The following is an 18,157-nucleotide window of genomic DNA, read 5'->3' as shown; positions in this document are numbered from 1 at the left end:
TATCATTCCACAGATAAGAACTCCATCACATCTGCAAAGTGGATAACCTGTATCAATTTTGAATGTTATCAAATAAATTTTCATATCATATTCATATTAAATGAATTCCCTAGATGTAAGATAAGTGGAAATGATGGACCTGTAGCATTATCTTTGCCACAAAAAGTAAATGAATGAGGTTAAATGAGCTCTACATCCTCCTTCAAAAATCTGTAGTTTAGTGAATAAAGAGAAAATACAGGATAAGATTCAAGGAAAGCAGAACTAGTCAAAGTTGCAAAGAGCAGCATACAACACTGGACTGTCAATCTTCAGGGGGCCAGAACCATGCTTGATATTTCTCATAATTTCCCACATATTTGCATGCAACTATGGGCACTTATTAATGTTTGCCGTTGAAGGTCCTTAAAGCTGAGAGACTTAAAGGTGGGATGAAACTGGTGAAAGGAGTAAAATAAGGACTGGGTACTCTTGAAGACAAATTTTTTTTAACCTCAATATGTGAGCATTAGCCACTCTTGGCACGGAGAAAAAAGTCAATATGGAATTAAACAATCAGCTCCAAGAAGAACCCCACCTACCCGCCTTTATATGAACATCTCCATTTCTGTTGAAGGACGTGGTTCACATCCTCAGTTATGGCCATACAATCACATATATTGTAACAGTGAGGTTCTTTCTAGGGAGAAGGACAGGCCCTTAAAGCTCCTCAAAAACTTTTATTTTAGAGTTTTATATTTTATATTGGGTTTATTTGTTGTTAGTGGTAGTTTTCTGTTGTTGTTGTTGTTGGGTTTATTTTTTGGTTTTTTATTTTGTTTTGTTTTTTCTTTCTTTTTTTTTTTTAGATGAAAAGCAAACACTTATAGATCAAAGAGTCTTGCTTTTGTAGGAAGTTTTCCAGAATCCATAAACTATCCATGAGGACAATTCTTCAAACACACAATGATTTCAACAAAATAAAACAAAGCTGTTGGACTTCTGCCCTGTGTCGTCAGGGACAAAGGCGTGTCTCTCAATTAGAAAACTCTTTGCTATAGCCTGGCCTCATGACTTGAAGCTGCCTGCTGATTTCTATCAGTTCTGATGCCAATCTGAGCCTGGTCTTTAAATTCTAAAGTGACGGTGGATACATTGTCTTAAAAACATTCCTACTCTCTCACACCAATAGAGAAACAGAGGAACTCTGGGGAAATTTAATAATAGCCAATATTTATTAAGTACTTATTTTGTGCCAAGCACCGCTCTAAGATGTTTGTATGTATTAGCACAATTAATCCTTTCTTTGAGAGAAAGTTACTATTTTGGGCCTCATTTCTTTAGATGAAGAAACTAAAGAACAACAAAGTAGCACACTTGGAAAAGAAGTAGAGCCAGAATTCAAACTCTCATATTTTGGTTTCAGAATCAAGTTCTTAACTGCATCACATAGTACCTGTGGTGACATAAAATACCACAAGCAGTCATCTTGTGATGACTGTCCTGAGAGGACATGCTTTCTCTTGAAAGAAGATGATGCATCCACTTGGAAACTGAGGGTAAGGGATACATTCTAGTAGTCTGTGCTCTAAGATATGTCTTCCAGCATCTCTGACATGTAAAGAGCTTAGAAGTCAACACTCCCATCTTTATAACAAGCAAAAACTGAACGAACTACAAATCAATTCTTCTTGGACCTATCAGAGAACTAAGGTTGTAGGGAAAACTACCACCTGCATATGGACACAAAGGTGACTCCAGAGAGTCACAGCTGAGATCTGCCTACCTGAAGAACAGAAACGACTGGAACTATAAACCTGTAGGCATGGTTAAGTGTAATTTTGATAAATTTCCAGAGACTGAGTTGGACTAGCCTGTAGGAGAGAAACTCTTGGCAGCCACAGTCTTATGGGACCCCACACTTTCCCAGGCTTTACTTCCAGGAAATCCGCCATATTCTCATGGTGAAATGTTGAGAAAGATCCCCTCCTGGCTCTAGCAGGAGAAGGGGAAGAGCAACAATGGTAAAATATCCCTAAAACATTCTCCATAGCAAAGGCCTACTCTCTAGGGAAAAATAAAACTTTACCAGAGCCTAATCCCACCTGCCATAAGGGCATTTCTCTCACTTCATCACTCTGTAGCTTTCATGATTCACCTAAGGGGGTGAAGGATCTCAGAAACACATGTGAAGGCATGTACTTTCAAGCCCATTTGATGCCAAGTCATCATGAAATTCAATCCCTTTGTGACCTAGGACTGCAGTAAAAATCACAAACACTGCTTTAGGGCCCTCTTGCATATGCCCAAGAAGATCATGTCTGCCAGCTCTTCAAGCAGCTGCAGTAGAAGGACAATGTCTGCTCCATGCCTGTTCACAAGGATGATGAGGTCCAAGTGGTTTGGGGACACTGCAACAATCATCGAGTTGGCATGGTAGTCCAGGCTTAGGGAAAGGAATATGTCATCTACATCGAATGGATGAAGCCTGAGAAGGCTAACAGCATAACTATTCACGTGGGCATTAATCTGAGCAGGGTGGTTATCATCAGGCTAAAATTGAACAAAGAGAAAAAAATTCTTGAGTGCAAAGCCAAATCTTGACAACTTGGAAAAGAGAAAGGCAAATATAAAGAAGAACTTATTGAGAAAATGCAGAATTAAATATAATCTGTTGTGTAACCATAGTTTAACTGTAAATTTTTATGTAGTATAGGCTCCTTTGGAACATTTCAAAATGTCTCTGGAACATTTCATTTCCCTCCTGTTTTGCTACTCATCTGTAGCTCTATGAATCTACTTTTGCAATTTTGATTAATAATTCTATGAATGAAAGTTAAAAGTGTCACCCCCCCAACACACCCTTGAAGGTCACAGCTCAAGGACACAGGATTACTAAAAGAAAGATTTAGTCATGAGATTACAGAATGGTTTTTTGCCCAACCTTAGATTAATATTACACTAACAGAGCTGCAGTGGAATCACAGTGGATTGCAGTTGTTAGTTTTGCAAGACACAGACTCTCTCTAAGGAGTAGTATTTAGGAAAGTCCAATGTCAACAGGGGAAATAAAAACAAGAACATTAGATGCATTTGAAGCCTCTGGCACCTACAGCTACAATAAACATTAGACACAAGCCACTCCTACCTAGATTAACACAAACTTCACACTAAAGGATTATTTAGTTTACTTCGTGTTCTCCAATACATAATGTCAGGCTTTCAACAAAAATGACAAAGCATGCTACAAGGCAAGAAAAAACAGTCGGAAGGGACAAAGAAAGTCAGAATTAGACTCAGATATGGCAGAGATGTTGGAATTATCATACTGAGGATTTAAAATAAATATGATTAACATGTTTCTCTAATGGAAAAAGTGGACAAGATGTAAGAACAAATGAGTAATGTAAGCAGAGAGATGGAAACTCTAAGAATCAAGAGGAATTGCTAGAAATCAAAACCAGAATGCTTTCCATGGTCTCATCAGTGGACTGGACATGGCTGAGGAAAGAAGCAGTGAGCTTAAAGATATATCAAGAAAAACTTCTCAAACCATCAAGAACGTGAAAAGACAAGGCAGATAATGAAAGGAAAGTTTTCCAAATCATGTATCTGATAAGGGACTTGTATCTAGCAAGGAGTCTGACTCATGGTAAAAAACCTATGCATGGTTTCTCAGGTCTGAGCATGGGCAGTGACATGATTTGTCAGGCAGACCGCATGGTAGACAGCTGCACTCCGCACACCAGACTGGGTGCATGGCTGGTACATTGCAGTTTCTGAAGGGAATTGTACTTAAGGACTCAAGCCTCTATGGCTGGTCAAGAGATAATGCTCTTTGCATATTTATGTTCCTAGCCCCAGTGCTTTCATTCTTAGCTCATTTTATCTGAGGCCTTGGACAGATCTTCCCAAAGACCTCTGCTGAGAACTTCTTTCTCCGGAGAGAAGAGGACACCTGTAACACACTTTTCCCTACTCCAACCCATTACCCAGTATTTTCACACTCCTAGTCTTTCCCTCTCTCCCTTTTCCCACCACCACCATTCATAATACTGCCAGAGAGTTTTGTTTGGGCCTCCTCAACCTTGAGACAACCCTACATTCATGCTGAACCACCTGCCCCTCAACTCGCACATCATACCATGGAGAAAAACGGGAAAGGAGAATGCTTTCTCTGATTTTAGCCTCTTGCTTATACCGTCTCAGTAAGTAATTAAGGGTTTAACTCTTTCATTTTTGGCTTATTGTTTTAAATAGCTACTCTGACACCTGGCAGCTATGCTCTTTCTCCCAGCTCAGCTGCACTCATGACAGCTAAAATACTTTAAAAATTTTTACAACTTGGGCGCCTGTGTGGCTCAGTCAGTTAAGCGTCTGTCTTCAGCTCAGGTCATGATCCTGGGCTCCTGCTCAGCAAGGAGTCTGTTTGTTCCTTTCCCTCTGCCCCTCCTCCAGCTTGTGTTCCCTCTCTCTCTCTCTCTCTCAAATAAATAAATAAAATCTTTAAAAAAATTTTACAACTCAATAATAAAAGATAACCCAATTAAAAAATGGGCAAAAGATCTGGATAAGTATTTCTCTAAAGATATACAAGTGGACAAAAATCACGTGAACAGATGCTCAGCATCACTACATATCAGAGAAATGAACAAGAAATGAGATAACACTCTGTATCCACTAAGATGGCTGTAATGAAAAAGATGGATAAGAATGTGTTGGCAAGGGTATAGAGAAGTTGGAACACTCATACATTGCTAGGGTGAATGTAATATTGTGCAGCTGCTTTAAAAAACAATCTGGCAATTCCTAAAAAGGTTAAAATAGACTTACCATATGATCTAGAAATTCTACTCCTAGCTATATATGCAAAAAAGATGAAATGAAATGCAATGAAAAAGAATTGAAAACATGTGCCCTTATAAGAACATGTACACAAATGATCATAGCAGCTTTATTCATAATAACCAAAAGGTAAGAATAACTCAATGTTTATCAACTGATGAATGGATAAATAAAATGTGGTATATCCAAACAATGGAATATTATTCAGCAATAAAAAGAAATAAAGTACTGGTACTTGCTGCAACATAGATAAACCTTAAAAACATTATGTTAAGTGAAAGAGACAGTCACAAAGGAACACATATTGTGATTCCATTTATAGGAAATGTCAAGAATAGGCAAATCTATATAGACAGAAAGCAGGCTAGTGGTTGTCTACACCTGGAGGGGTGACAGAAGAATTGAACAGTGATGTTTAAAAGCAAGTAGGGTCTCATTTGGGGGCAATGAAAATATTCTAAAACTGATTGTCATGATGGATGCATAACTCTGTCAGTGTACCAAAAGCCACTGAGTTTTATACTTCAAAGGGGTGAACTGTAAGTCATATGAATTATAGCTCAATAGAGCTATAAAAAGATATACTTAAAGTGTTAAACCTTGTATACGATTTCTGAATGAACAAAGGTGAAATTAATTAGAAATGTACTGACCATAGCTCTATACAGTTTAAAATCTGTTTAATATTTTTTAAATCTTTTTTGAACACAAGTATATTTCTAGTTCTTAGGATAATATTTGACATAACAGTGATATTCAATAAATATTTAATTAATCAAAAGTTACGTAAGTGTTGGGCAACTGGGTAATTCATTTGGTTAAGTGTCTGACTTTGGCTCAAGTTGTGATCTCAGCGTTCTGGGATTAAGTCGGACTCTCCCCGCTTGTCCCTCTGCCTCTCCCTTGCTTATGCACACACCTCTCTCTCTCTCAAATAAATAAATAAAATCTTTAAAAAAAATGTTGCATAACTTTAATTAGAATAGCAGAAGAAAGTGAGAATAGAAAAGAAGAAATATATAAAGTTATAATGTCCTGAACTTTCCAAAATGAATGGCAGATATAGATCCAGGGAGCTCAAAGAACACCAAACAGAATAAATACCAAAAAAAAAACAAAAAACAAAAATAAAAAATAAAAACACACTTTGGTCACCATATCCAAACTATAGAAAATTAAAGACAGCTGGAGAGTGGGAGGATTAGAATTACAGTACACTTCTTGTCAGAAACCATGCAAGCAAGAAGAAAATGGGATAAAATATTTAAAGTTTGAAGGAAAAAAACCAACCACCTAAAATTGTTATTCTTTGAAAGTAAAGGAAACAAAGACTTTCAGATAAGCAAAAACTGAGAGAATTCAACACAAGTAGATATGCCCTTTAAGACATATTAAAATAACTTATTCAAGGAGGAGGCAAATAATACAGATCATTTTATGTCTGTATATATTGAAGTCCTATGTTCATTACCACAGAAAGCAACCTTATATGAAAATGAATGTTATCAAGTAAAAATGATGTCATCATGATGTAAATCCATATTGAAAAGGGGAAGGAGATTTGAACACAGAGGCAGACATGCTTAAAGACAAGACAAAGTAGAGACACAGAGAGAATATCATCTACAAGCTGAGAAATGCCTGAAGCTACCAGAAGCTGGGAGAAAGGTGTGGGACAGACTCAAGCCTCATCCATCACTGATTTGGTTGACTTAGATGATGAGGTTTTAGACTCAGAGGTAATGCTGAAATAATTCAGATTTGGGGGATATGGGGATAGAATAAACAGCTCTCAGAAGGAACTAAGCTACCAACATTTTGATTTTGGACTTCTAGCCCCTGAAACTATGTGACAAATTTCTGTTGTTAAATCCACCCAGTATGGAGTACTTTGTTATGGCTGTCCAGGACACTAATACAGATCATATTAACACTAAGTGGGGTGCTGCTGTGACAAATATCTAAAAACGTGGAAGTGGCTTTGGAATTTGGTAGCATCGAGAGTCTGGGAGAATTTTCAGGAGTTTGATGGAAAAAGTCAAAGTTGCCTTGAAGATGAGACTGTTGTAGAAACCTGAATGTTCAACATGCTTCTGGTGAGATCTCAGAAATGAAGGGCATGTTATTCATAACTGGAGGAAAGGCGATCCTTATAAAGTGGCAGAGAACTTGTGTCCTGTTGGGCAGTAAGTAGAATTTGTAAGAAATGAACTCAAATATGTAGTTGAGGCTGTTTCTGACAAAGTGTTGAAGGCATGGTGTGGTTTCTCTGGTTTCTCCTTGCTGCTTATAGTAAAATGCAAGAGGAAGGAATTGCTAGCCAGAATTGGAAGAGGTGGATTGACCATGTCAGCAGAAACACTTCCAGCTTGGACTGAGGGAGAGAGAGACCAGACAAAATGAAGGAAGACTTTCAGACTTCTAGGATTCTATAGGCAGGAAACAGGTGAATAGAGCAATTCAGCTGTGAGCATGTGTAACCCTTCAAAAAACCAGAAGAATTACCTCACGGGAAGTTCAGAGGCCAATAGGTCTATCATTGACATTAGGCCAAAGGCTCAGGGCACTGGGCTACAGCCTCCTCCATTCCAAGAGTCAGGGCCACATGATGAGTTCCAAAGGGTGGGGTTACTTCCCAGGCAGAGAAGGATGAGCCACCACCCAGAGCTGCCACCCCAGTAGGCCCAGAAGACAAAACGTTGACACAAAGAGGGTTAGTCTCAAGACTTAAATTTAATGGAATTTGCCCTGCTAGTTTTCTGACTTATTTAGGACCCATGACTTCCTTTTTCCTTCCTATTTCTTCATCTTAGAATGGGAATGTCTATCCTAAGTCTGCCCCACCACTGTATTTTCGAATCAGGTAACTTGTCTGGTTTCACAGGTTCGCAGGTGAAGAGGAATTAACTTTGCCTCAGAATGAATCACACCCCAAGCTCTACCCATAATGATCTGAGTGATTTAGATGATGGGATTTTAGATAGAGTTGACACTAAAGTGATAAAGATTTTTGGGATGTTGAAATAGGGCAAACAGATTTTGCATGTAAGGAGGACACGCATTTAGGAGCTTGGAGACAGATTATTATGAATTGAATTGTGTCCCCCACACAATGATAGGTTGAAGTCCTAACCCCAGCACCTGAGAATGTCAGTTGATTTGGAAATAGAATCTGTTCAGGGATAATCAAGTTCAAATAAAATCATTAGGGTGGGCCCTAAACCAATATGAATGTCATCTTTACAAAGAAGGGAAACTTGGACACAGAGTTAAACACAGAAAGGGACAGTGATGTGAAGATACAAAGAGAATACCATGTACAAGCCAAAGAACGCATGAGACTATCAAAATCTAGGAGAGGTCATGGGATTGATTCTCCCTCGCAGCCCCTGGGGGGAACCAATTTTGCTGACACTTTGATTTCAAACTTCTGGCCTCCAGAATCAAGAGACAATAATTTATGTTGTTTAAGCCACCTATTTCATGGCAATTTATTATTGAATTCTCAGAAATTTGGTTCTGCATAAAGAAAGGAACAGCAATATCAATAACCACTTTAAATGTGAATGCTCTAGATAGATCAATTAAAAAAATTGTCAGAGGAGATTTAAAAAAACTGAACAACTATATTGTCTATTAAAAATGTACTTTAACTATAAGGATTCAAATAGATTGAAAGTAAAGGGATAAAGAAAGATATGCCAGCTAACTCTAATCAAAAGAAAGTTGAAGTGGCTATATTAATTTAGACAAAGCAAACTTCAGAACAAGGAAGATTATCAGGGATAAAGAGAGAGATTACATAATGATTGATAAAGGGTCAATTCTGCAAGAAGACTTAACAACCCTAAACATGTATGCACCTAACATTAGAGTGTGAAACTACTTGAGGCAAAAGTTGCTAGATCGGCAAGGAGAAATAGATGAATTCACTATCACTTGGTGGACATCAGGGCCCACGAATTGACATTACCATCTGTTTGCCAAGTATTCTTTATTTTTGTGACTGCCCTCAATCCATAAAAACATGGATTATATGCGTTAGGACACATAATACCATGACAAATTGAACATGCAACGCATGTTTTCATTTTACCTAGGCATCTTCCTCAAAAGATCATCACTTTGTTTAATAATTACTCAGTGATCTTTGTTTTTTCCCTGCATGTTTCCTCCCAAAAGCTATCCTCGGTAGGGTGTGGTTAATGTCATCAAGACACCATCATATAGAAGGACACCCAATTGAATGCTTCTTTAATTCCCTGGAGCACATCCTGGGACCTTTAGATTCAAACAAAAAAGTTGATTTCTATAGGATAATATCTTCACTTTTATGGGGCATCTGTAAATCTATCTAAGAGAAAGTATCATTCTCTTGTTCTAGCCTTTCCTTTTCACCATTATTCATTTTTCAGCCCCTTTTAGATCAGTAAATACTTTTCCTTCTTTTAATTTATTATTGGCTTTCATTCAAATCCTCCTTCCATCCCCAGAGTACAAATGTAAGGTTCAGCAGAGAATTAACCCATATAGGTGGCAGTAATGAGTCTTGTCAATACCCTTTGTCCATTTTAGTCAAATAGAGTAAGACTGGATAAGTACAAGCTTATGAGTCTCATCCACTGGGCAAAAAATCAGAAACAGATCCAGCTTAGAAAGGTGAGGATAAACAACAGCCCAATATCCCCTTAGGAAATTGTACAGTGACATTCAAGGATATTGTCATGGTGGCATGTTAAACAATTCTTTTTTCTGAAATTCTTAAATGAAATCCAACTCCTGGCACTACAGAATTGGGTAGAGATAAAGAACAGAAAATTAGAAGTAGAGAAAAATTTATGTAGGCTTCCATGTCTCACCCCTCTTCCTTACCTTCTGCAATATCTCAACAACCTATCCAATGGAAAATTCCCTTTACTTTCATGCCTGTTAAATTTTTGACACACACTTATTCAACCATAGAAGCCATCACTTCAGTCCATTATCACTCTCACTTTTGTAAGAAAGTGTTTCTACTGCTTATTCCAATGTTCAGTCAGCTCACTACTTTGTAGAGGTGAACTTTCTTGCATATGATCCTTTTAAGTCCATGTTGCAGTGTACCTGCAATAAAATTGTTTCTTTGATTAGGTGATATGTAAACAAGAGCCCAAACTGAAATAATATTCTCTATGGTGTTAGGATACTTTGCTTCAGCTATCAGATATGCAAATCCAAACCCAGAATGCATATCTATTGCAGTGAAGGCCTATTGGTACCCAGCACAGAGCCATGGATTACCTGCCAGCTATGGGTCAGCCTAGATCACCTTGGTATGAGGCCCATGACTATATTTAGTCTCTGATGTTCCTGTTAACGGACAGGAAATTTTTAGTCACATTTCAAATTTCTGAGTGAGATAGGTAGATACTTCTTATTCCTGCCCATTGTTGCATTGCTCATATGTCTACAGCCACTATCTCTTTACCCAAAAGTCCACCCTTCAAGTACAAGTGGGCATTCACTTTTGGGTTCAAGTCACCTTAGAAATAGGAAGGAGGTTTTTGATGAGCATTAGCATGTCCCACTTTAGTTCCCCCGTTCAAATCCAGGTTTTTCATAACAGAGCACCCCAGCAGGGTGTTCCTTTAATTTTCCAGTCATCTAGAGGATTCTTTTCCAAATCGTATTACCAATCTATTAGTCCTAATCCAAAAATCCTGGCTGTTGCCACAGGGTGGCAGTAATAGACTTTTGCCAGAAGCTATAGTCAGCACACCTGCCAGTAGCAGAAACTTCCACAATCACCATCTTGTTCAGTCCTCTTTTATCATTTACAGTTAACCTTTAGGATCTATCAGCTTTTTTATAGGCCATATTGAACTATGACATAAGAAATTTGTGGGTACTAATATCACTGTTTATCACAGATCCAAAATTAAAGCCAAAACTGCTCTCCTGTGTATCTCATATGGTTTTAAATTAACTACTTGAGGGGGCTCAGGTAATTCTAAAGGTTTCCTATTTAGCATGTCTACTTAAAATGGAGGGGAGGAGCAGACTTGTACAACATCCCTTTCCCAAAGATTTGGATAAGGAAAGAGCCCACTCATACATCACATCCTTTGCAATGATACATCCTGGTAAGAGTGAGACAGTAAACATGCACAATTTGTATCCATAAATCCCCACTCTGAGCCATACTTTCACTTGCTAGCCTTCTACCCACACATCACCACATTCCCCTAATGTAATCACAGTGCCCATTAACACTACATTATAACGTCTGGGTACCAGTCTCTAGCAATCCCAATAAAGTTTCTTCATCACCCATAAGCCTCTTGACCCAGAACAATGCAAATGGCTGTGGGTCCCCAATGGGGTTTTCTCTAAGAGACTTGGGCTTTCCCATCACTCACAATCATAATTGTCTCTTTGCTTTGTACTTTTTACATTGGCAAAGGCTCTGAAGAGATTCTGGACTCTTCTCTTGTGTAATACTCAGATTTTTAATCTGCCAAAACTAGGGTAGATTGATTGAATCTGTCTTAATCATTTTACAATCTGAGGAGCTGGTGCTGGAGTGTTTATAATCTTTTATAGCGATTCATTAACATTTAATGACTACTCCAATTATCTCCCCCCCTTTCATGCCATTTTTAATCAACCATAAAACGTTTCTGCCTGGTTCAATTGTCCCAAGGTTTTTCCCAATCCCTTGTATCCTTCTTGCCCCATTTCTTCTGAATAATCCTAGTTTCCCCCTGTCATTAAACCCCATTCAGAAGAGCTGAGCAAGGAGATCTGGGGGATCAAATTATCTTGCACCCCCCCAACAAGGTAGGCACCGAGATGTCCACAGACTTGTAACTCTTTCATCTCAGCATTAACCATCACCTGACTCAGAATCACAGTGTTAGGTTATGCATCATCATACAACCAATCCAAAGATGCTAGCATTCCCAGCATTTCAGTAGCCTTGGAGTATTCCATTTACTATCCAAGAGAGGAGATGGGTAATTCCCCTCTCCAGGGCTTGTATAACACACTCTTGCCATTATACAGCTTAACAGAAGGGAGTTTGCCCTTCTAAACACATCTCTGTGAAAGCTACAAGCCAGGTTAGGATCCTGAATACAACTGCACATAATATCACCTCTAATTCCCCAAACTCAATTTCCATTTCAAAGCAATTCCCAGAAGAGTTGCAAAATGGATCTAAAAGGTAGCTTAACCCTATAATTGACTAAATTACAATCAAAGCAAATATTTACCCAAACTCCTCCCAGATACTCCATTCCTCCCCCCTTACAGACAGTCACAGCCCCTAAAGGGTGGTGCTAGCAGTTTCAATGTGCTCTTGGTCACTTTACCTAGAATAGATAGGAGCAGCAAGGCTCCAATTCTTGGCTGAATTTCCCTCAGTTTGAATCTCCTTTGCTTTTCCCCCTGGCCCCAGGCCTACAAATGCTTTTCTGCCTATCAGTGAAAGGAGTGATTCTGTGAACTCAGCCTAGAATGGGCAGGGAGAAACCACCTAGAAACAATGTTTTCATCCCCCTCACCAATCTAGTATCTCATCTTTCTTTCTCCTAAACAATGCTTTAGCCTTTATGATCTAAATTAGAGTTGGGGGGGGGGGGCTTTCATTTCAAATGTCCCGTCTGGGTCACTAACTGTGTGGTATTCCGCTAACAGTATGGCATTCCCCAGTTTGGGTATTTTGAAAAGAACTCACCGCTGGACTCCACAGAGTGTACTCACACAAGGTTTTTATTTAAAGATAAAGGAATCAAAAGGTAAGAGGTACAAACTTTCAGGTACAAAATAAATAAGCCATGGAGATAAAAAGCAAAGTATAGGAAATAAAGTAAATTAAGATTGTAATTAACATTGGTGACTGATGGTGACTACACTTACCATGATAAACACTGAGTAATGCATAAAATTGTTGAATCATTATGTTGTACACCTGAAACTAATATAACACTATATGTAATTATACTTCAATAAAAAAATAAAATAAAGGTAAAGGATGCAGGACACCAGGAGAAAGAGAATGCAGGCAAGCATCAGTGAGACCCCAGAGACATCACAAGGCCCTTTCTCTGAGCACCATGGACTGACTGAATCTCTTGCTTGAACCAGGAGATCTGTGCAAGGAATCTTTGGTAGAAACCCTACCAAAAAGCTCTCAGTGGCTCCTTACGTAGTCAAGCCAGGTTATCAAACTGGTTAGGTCAGTTGCAACGCAGCAGTAAAGAAATTGACTCTCGAGGTCACTGGGGAGGGTTTGGGTCTTTAGCAGCACATCTTAAATACCACTGCCACTATCTTGGCCAAAAGTAAAACCAGTGAAACATCCAAGGGTCCCCAGAGATAAAGATAGAACAGTTCCAGTTTAAAGGTAAATCAGCTCTTTTTCCACATATCACCTCACCAGAAAACTTAAAGCATTTATTGCCTACATTATTATTTAATTATTATACTATTGTTGAATATTAAATAAAAATTGTTTAAGTTTTATGTATATATGTTTTATCTCTCCAGCTATATCATAAGCATTTTGATGAATTAGTCCATTTATTAGTTGCTAAATTAACATTTATTGAATAAAAGCATGACAGTGATATAATGAATACATGAAGACAATCGATACTGAGATGAATTAGAAATAGATTACTACTAACCCAAGGTACTAAAAGGAATTCTGTAATCATGGGAGAGATGCAAATAGCCAGTTCCTGTCTGGGGAAATCTAGTATCTCAAAATTTCTAGTTGGGTTTCATAACACTGAAATATGGCACTGTTTGAGTAATCCAAATTGCTAGTCACTATAATACTCTGGGTTCTATGCAGCTGAGCAAAGCAAGAAAAATTGATAAAATAAGGGGAAAGGAAAAAAACAAAATTTTTGTTAAGAACAACTTTTCTTTTTTTCTTTCATTTATCTTTCTTTTTTTATTTTTTAAAATTTTGAAAAGATTTTATTTATTTATTTAACACAGAGAGAGGGGCGGGGAGAGAGCAAGCACAAGCAGAAGGAGGGCAGGCAGAGGTAGAAACAAGCTCCCCGCTGAGCAAGGAGTCCCATGTGGGGCTCAATCCCAGGACCCTGGGATCATGACCCAAGCTGAAGGCAGCCGCTTAACCAACTGAGACACCCAGGTGCCCTATGTTTTTTTCTTTTTTTTTTAAAGAAAATTCTGGAGAATCACATATGAAGAGTTTCTGAGATACTGGCAATATTTTTTCTTACTTGTGTGATAGTTTTACAGTTATTTATTTTAGTTTTTCATTGAACTGGACATTTATGCTTTACTCGCCTTTGAATGTGTGTTATATTTCACAAATCTGAACATAAAATTTTAAAATTTATGAGAATTGACAAATTATCGAGACTAAAATACTTCATAAAATCGATAAACTAACATAAATAATGATCCTATATAACAGCAATAATAAATCAAAAGATGTAATTAAAAGAAATAAAATGAATCTTAATTTATAAGAAAGTATTCCAAGGATTGTGAGGGGGTATTGGAAAGGTCTGGAAGAGATGACTCCTTATGTGTCCAGACAGTAAATTGAGACCCATCTGAGTTGGAAGTCATATCTAGCTATGTTTTATCTAGGAACATGAAGAATTACCTGAGCCATTTTTTTCCACTAAAGCTTCTTATTTCTCACTACCAGTGTAGACTTCCTCTCCAAAGTATTCCTGACTGTTCTAGGAAAATCCCCTTTCCTTACATTATCCAACGCACCATATAAATGGCTCGCTTATCAAAAGTGACTTTTTTCTCTACACAAGTAAGATCAAGAAATACATTTGTTTAAATATATCATCTCCTCCCAGCCTTCATAACAGCCTTTCTAACGAGTGCATGTGACAGAGCTATATTTTTGTTTGTTTGCTATTTTTATTCTTTTAATCATGATATCAAGCCTCAGCCTAATTGCCTTATGTGGAGTTCATTTGAAACATGCTAGTTCAATTTCAGTAAATGTGGTAGCAAAAGTATGAAATCATATAAAAATGCCCTTTGTGAGAAAGAAAAGATGTGATTGTCTAAACTGGGGTTTCCTCTGGATGCTGACATTCATTTTCTATTGTGAATTATATTTATTTGTACATGTGACATGACTGATTCTCCCTATGAGGTGTCTTCCTCTTTAGGGACATAGATTCTACTGAATTCATTTTTGGTGCTCCTACCACATCTAGCTATGTATTTCAACCATTCTAAGCATTTAATAAATGAATAGTTAAGTTTATTTTTTAGTGCTAGCCTTCAATTATTCGTTTATTCAAAATAATCATCTATGATTTAAAATAAGTATAATGGAGAAATTTGTTTTTTTTCCTCCCCACATATTCCAAATGGTTAAATAATTAATAAACAAAATATGTTACATTACTCTCATTTTGGGGAATAAGAACAAGACTAGTTTCCCTTTGGACTTTATGCTTCCCAAGTCATCTCCATGATGTGGAAATAAATAGTGCTACTATTTGGCTGAACAGAGACAGAACAATTCACATTGGACTTTCACAAGAACGTGTGCAGTAGTCATGACACCATCCTACGTTTACAGCACTCGGACATACCAAAGCTGTCTCACATTTAACTTCACAACAACAACCCTTCGAGTCCATAGGAAGATGTGACCTTCATTTCATGGATAGGAAAGCAGATTTTAGCAATGCTATGATATTTGCTCAAGTCATGTGCCAGAAGCAGGGAAGTCAAGCTGAATCCAGACTTTGGAGTCGCCTGGGTGTGCTTTCCAGTGTACGCTGTTGTCATACACAGACTTAGGACAGCATAAGAAAGAACTAATCTACAGATAAGTATTTTGTTTCAGAATTCAAAGCAGCTAATGCATATTAAATAATGGACTATAAATCAAAAATCAAATTAGAGCTTAAAGAAAAAATGGAAGTGTAAGCAATTTACTTTTTTGTCACTAAAATTATTATTTTTTTCCTTCTTTTAGGTGGCTAATTCACAACTGAGTCATTAAAGAAGATTTTAGAATTATTATTTTAGCAACCTCTGTCAATTCAAAATGTAGTAAGATTGAAAATCTATACTTACAGTTTCTTAAAGTACCATTTATTGAGTGCCAAGCACTGTGTTAAGCCTTCTATAAACATAATTTTCTTAAATCATCATAATCTTATGAGGGGGTAAATATTATTTCTCTGTTACAGACAAGAAATCTTAAGTTCAATGAGGTTGAAAACTTGTCTAAAAACACATGAGTTAAGATTTGTGGTAACCTACACTACAAAGTTTGGGCCCCCAACCATTCTGCTGTTTGGACCCCCCATATGTAAGGGGGGAAATCTGGAAGGAATCTTAGAAATTATGACATGTGATGTTAATTCCTAAGTCATTCACTGTTCAATCCCAGAAGCAGAATCACTCGGATATATATGGATTTGTTATAAGGGCTTGATCTTGAAGTTGTGGGTCTGGTTTAACTGTGGGTCTTTGTGTTGTCTTTGTGTTCAGTTCTGGAGTCTATAGTCACAGAACAGGTAGATGGGCATAGAAGGAAGGAATGTAAGATCAAGCAGGAAACCACAGGCACAAGCGGAAGAATGGTGTGAAAACCTGTATCAGGTCTTGTCACCTGTGAACTTGTGATGAGGCTACCCTTCAGAAGTCAGGGACTTTGGTCACAGAGGATCCCAGGCAAGGTAGAGCAATCAGAAAGGTAAGTAAGCAGATGAGTGACAGTGGCTGTTATGTCGTCAACAAAATGGCTGCTGCTTCATGTCTGTCCTCAAGAATTTCTCTTCTGGCCAGTGCTAACTGGAAACATACAGGAAAGAAAATCTAGCCAAACATAGAGATTGGTAGTGGCTGCTTGAAATACTGGGTTGTGAAGGATTCTGAGACTAAGAGTTCTGTTATTGATTAGTAATGCCTGCTGTGGGCACAATATAGGGAAGTTATGATGAATGTGACATAAAGGTGCCACTATATCCTTCACTATTATGCTTCTCTTCAGATAACAAGATTGTAAGGAATGTGGATAAGTAAATCAATAATGGAACCATATATATTTATTAAAAGTATTTAACATTGAGGGCAAGGAACTCCCCAAATTTATAGAATAAATATCAAGAAGATAATCATGTGTTCTTACAAAACACCCTAGTTAGAGACAAAACACAGGGTTAAGTGGACATTTCTAAATTCATTGGGAACATAGGGATGAATGGACTTTTGTAATATTCACTTTCTCACTAAGATCTTGCTCAGAAATGCATATAAATATGCACTTATAAACCTTCTTCTTAACATGCAAATTTAAAATATAAAACACTTGATATTCACTATCAATTACTCATATTGAGTGAATCAGTCATGTTTTACGTAGTGTTGATTTTGAAAATTGGGTTCCCCATCGCAGCAGACTAGAGCAGTGAGTAACTGAGGAAATGTTCCTCACTTGCACACTGGTGTATTTTGATAAGATTACATAGACCTCTCTGATTTAGAGTCACAAAAACATTTATCTCTTTTATGCATATTCATTATCACACTCTGAAGCAAGTACAATTCCAATTTTCAAAGACAAAGAAATTCAGGCTTACAGATGTGAAAAAGCTTATGACCACATAAGTGACAATATAATAATTCTAATCCAATTTTATTGACTGCAAAGCCTGCTATATAAATTTTCCTGATGACTATATTAAATACACATGTTGGCACCAGCAAGAGGGAAATACTTTCATTCTGGGATAGACTCAGTAAGTATGCACAGGAATTCTGCTTTCTGTCCAGGGCCTCCATTCATTAACTGCCTCATCACTTGTTCTCATGAGTGCTTGCCTGAAGCAAGCATGCATGAGGGTAATATTGTCCCCTTTTTTTGATAGGGGACATACACACATGGAAATGTAGGAACAAGAGTACAGAAGGGGATGCTGGAAAAATTTTAAGTTTCTAGCAGAATTCGATTCTCAAGTATTTGCATCTATATATTTGCTTAGTTACACTAGAATAGATGCTCCATTAAAGCAGAATGTGGAAATAGGGTCTTTTTGTGCTGAATGTGTGGTATCTTGAGGACAGGTGGAAAATAGAGATTTGTTCCTTTCAGATAACCAAAGGAAAAAAAAATCACAGGGATTTGTAAAGGAAGCAAATATTTTCCGAGCATGGCTCTCTGAATTTCATATGGTCTTCACAACCATGCTTAAGATAGGTCTCATCATTCCCATTTTATAAATGACAAAGCTAAATTTCAAACAGTTTGGGGGATTGCTGAAGGCTCCAAAACTAGTGAGAAACAATTATTCTTATCCTCACAGAGATTTTCCTTATTGTG

General features: G+C 37.6%; 1 pseudogene; it reads left to right on the top strand.

Moving 5' to 3' along the window:
- Positions 1-2,209: 2,209 nt before the first annotated feature.
- LOC118022485 lies at positions 2,210-2,643 on the top strand (annotated as a pseudogene).
- Positions 2,644-18,157: the final 15,514 nt, after the last annotated feature.

The sequence above is a fragment of the Mirounga leonina genome, unplaced genomic scaffold (assembly GCF_011800145.1).
Source record: "Mirounga leonina isolate KUSES-001 unplaced genomic scaffold, KU_Mleo_1.0 Mir_176, whole genome shotgun sequence".
In the NCBI taxonomy this organism is placed as follows: domain Eukaryota; kingdom Metazoa; phylum Chordata; class Mammalia; order Carnivora; family Phocidae; genus Mirounga; species Mirounga leonina.
The sequence above is the reverse complement of the archived record's forward strand: the minus strand, read 5'-3'. Positions and strand labels throughout refer to the sequence as shown.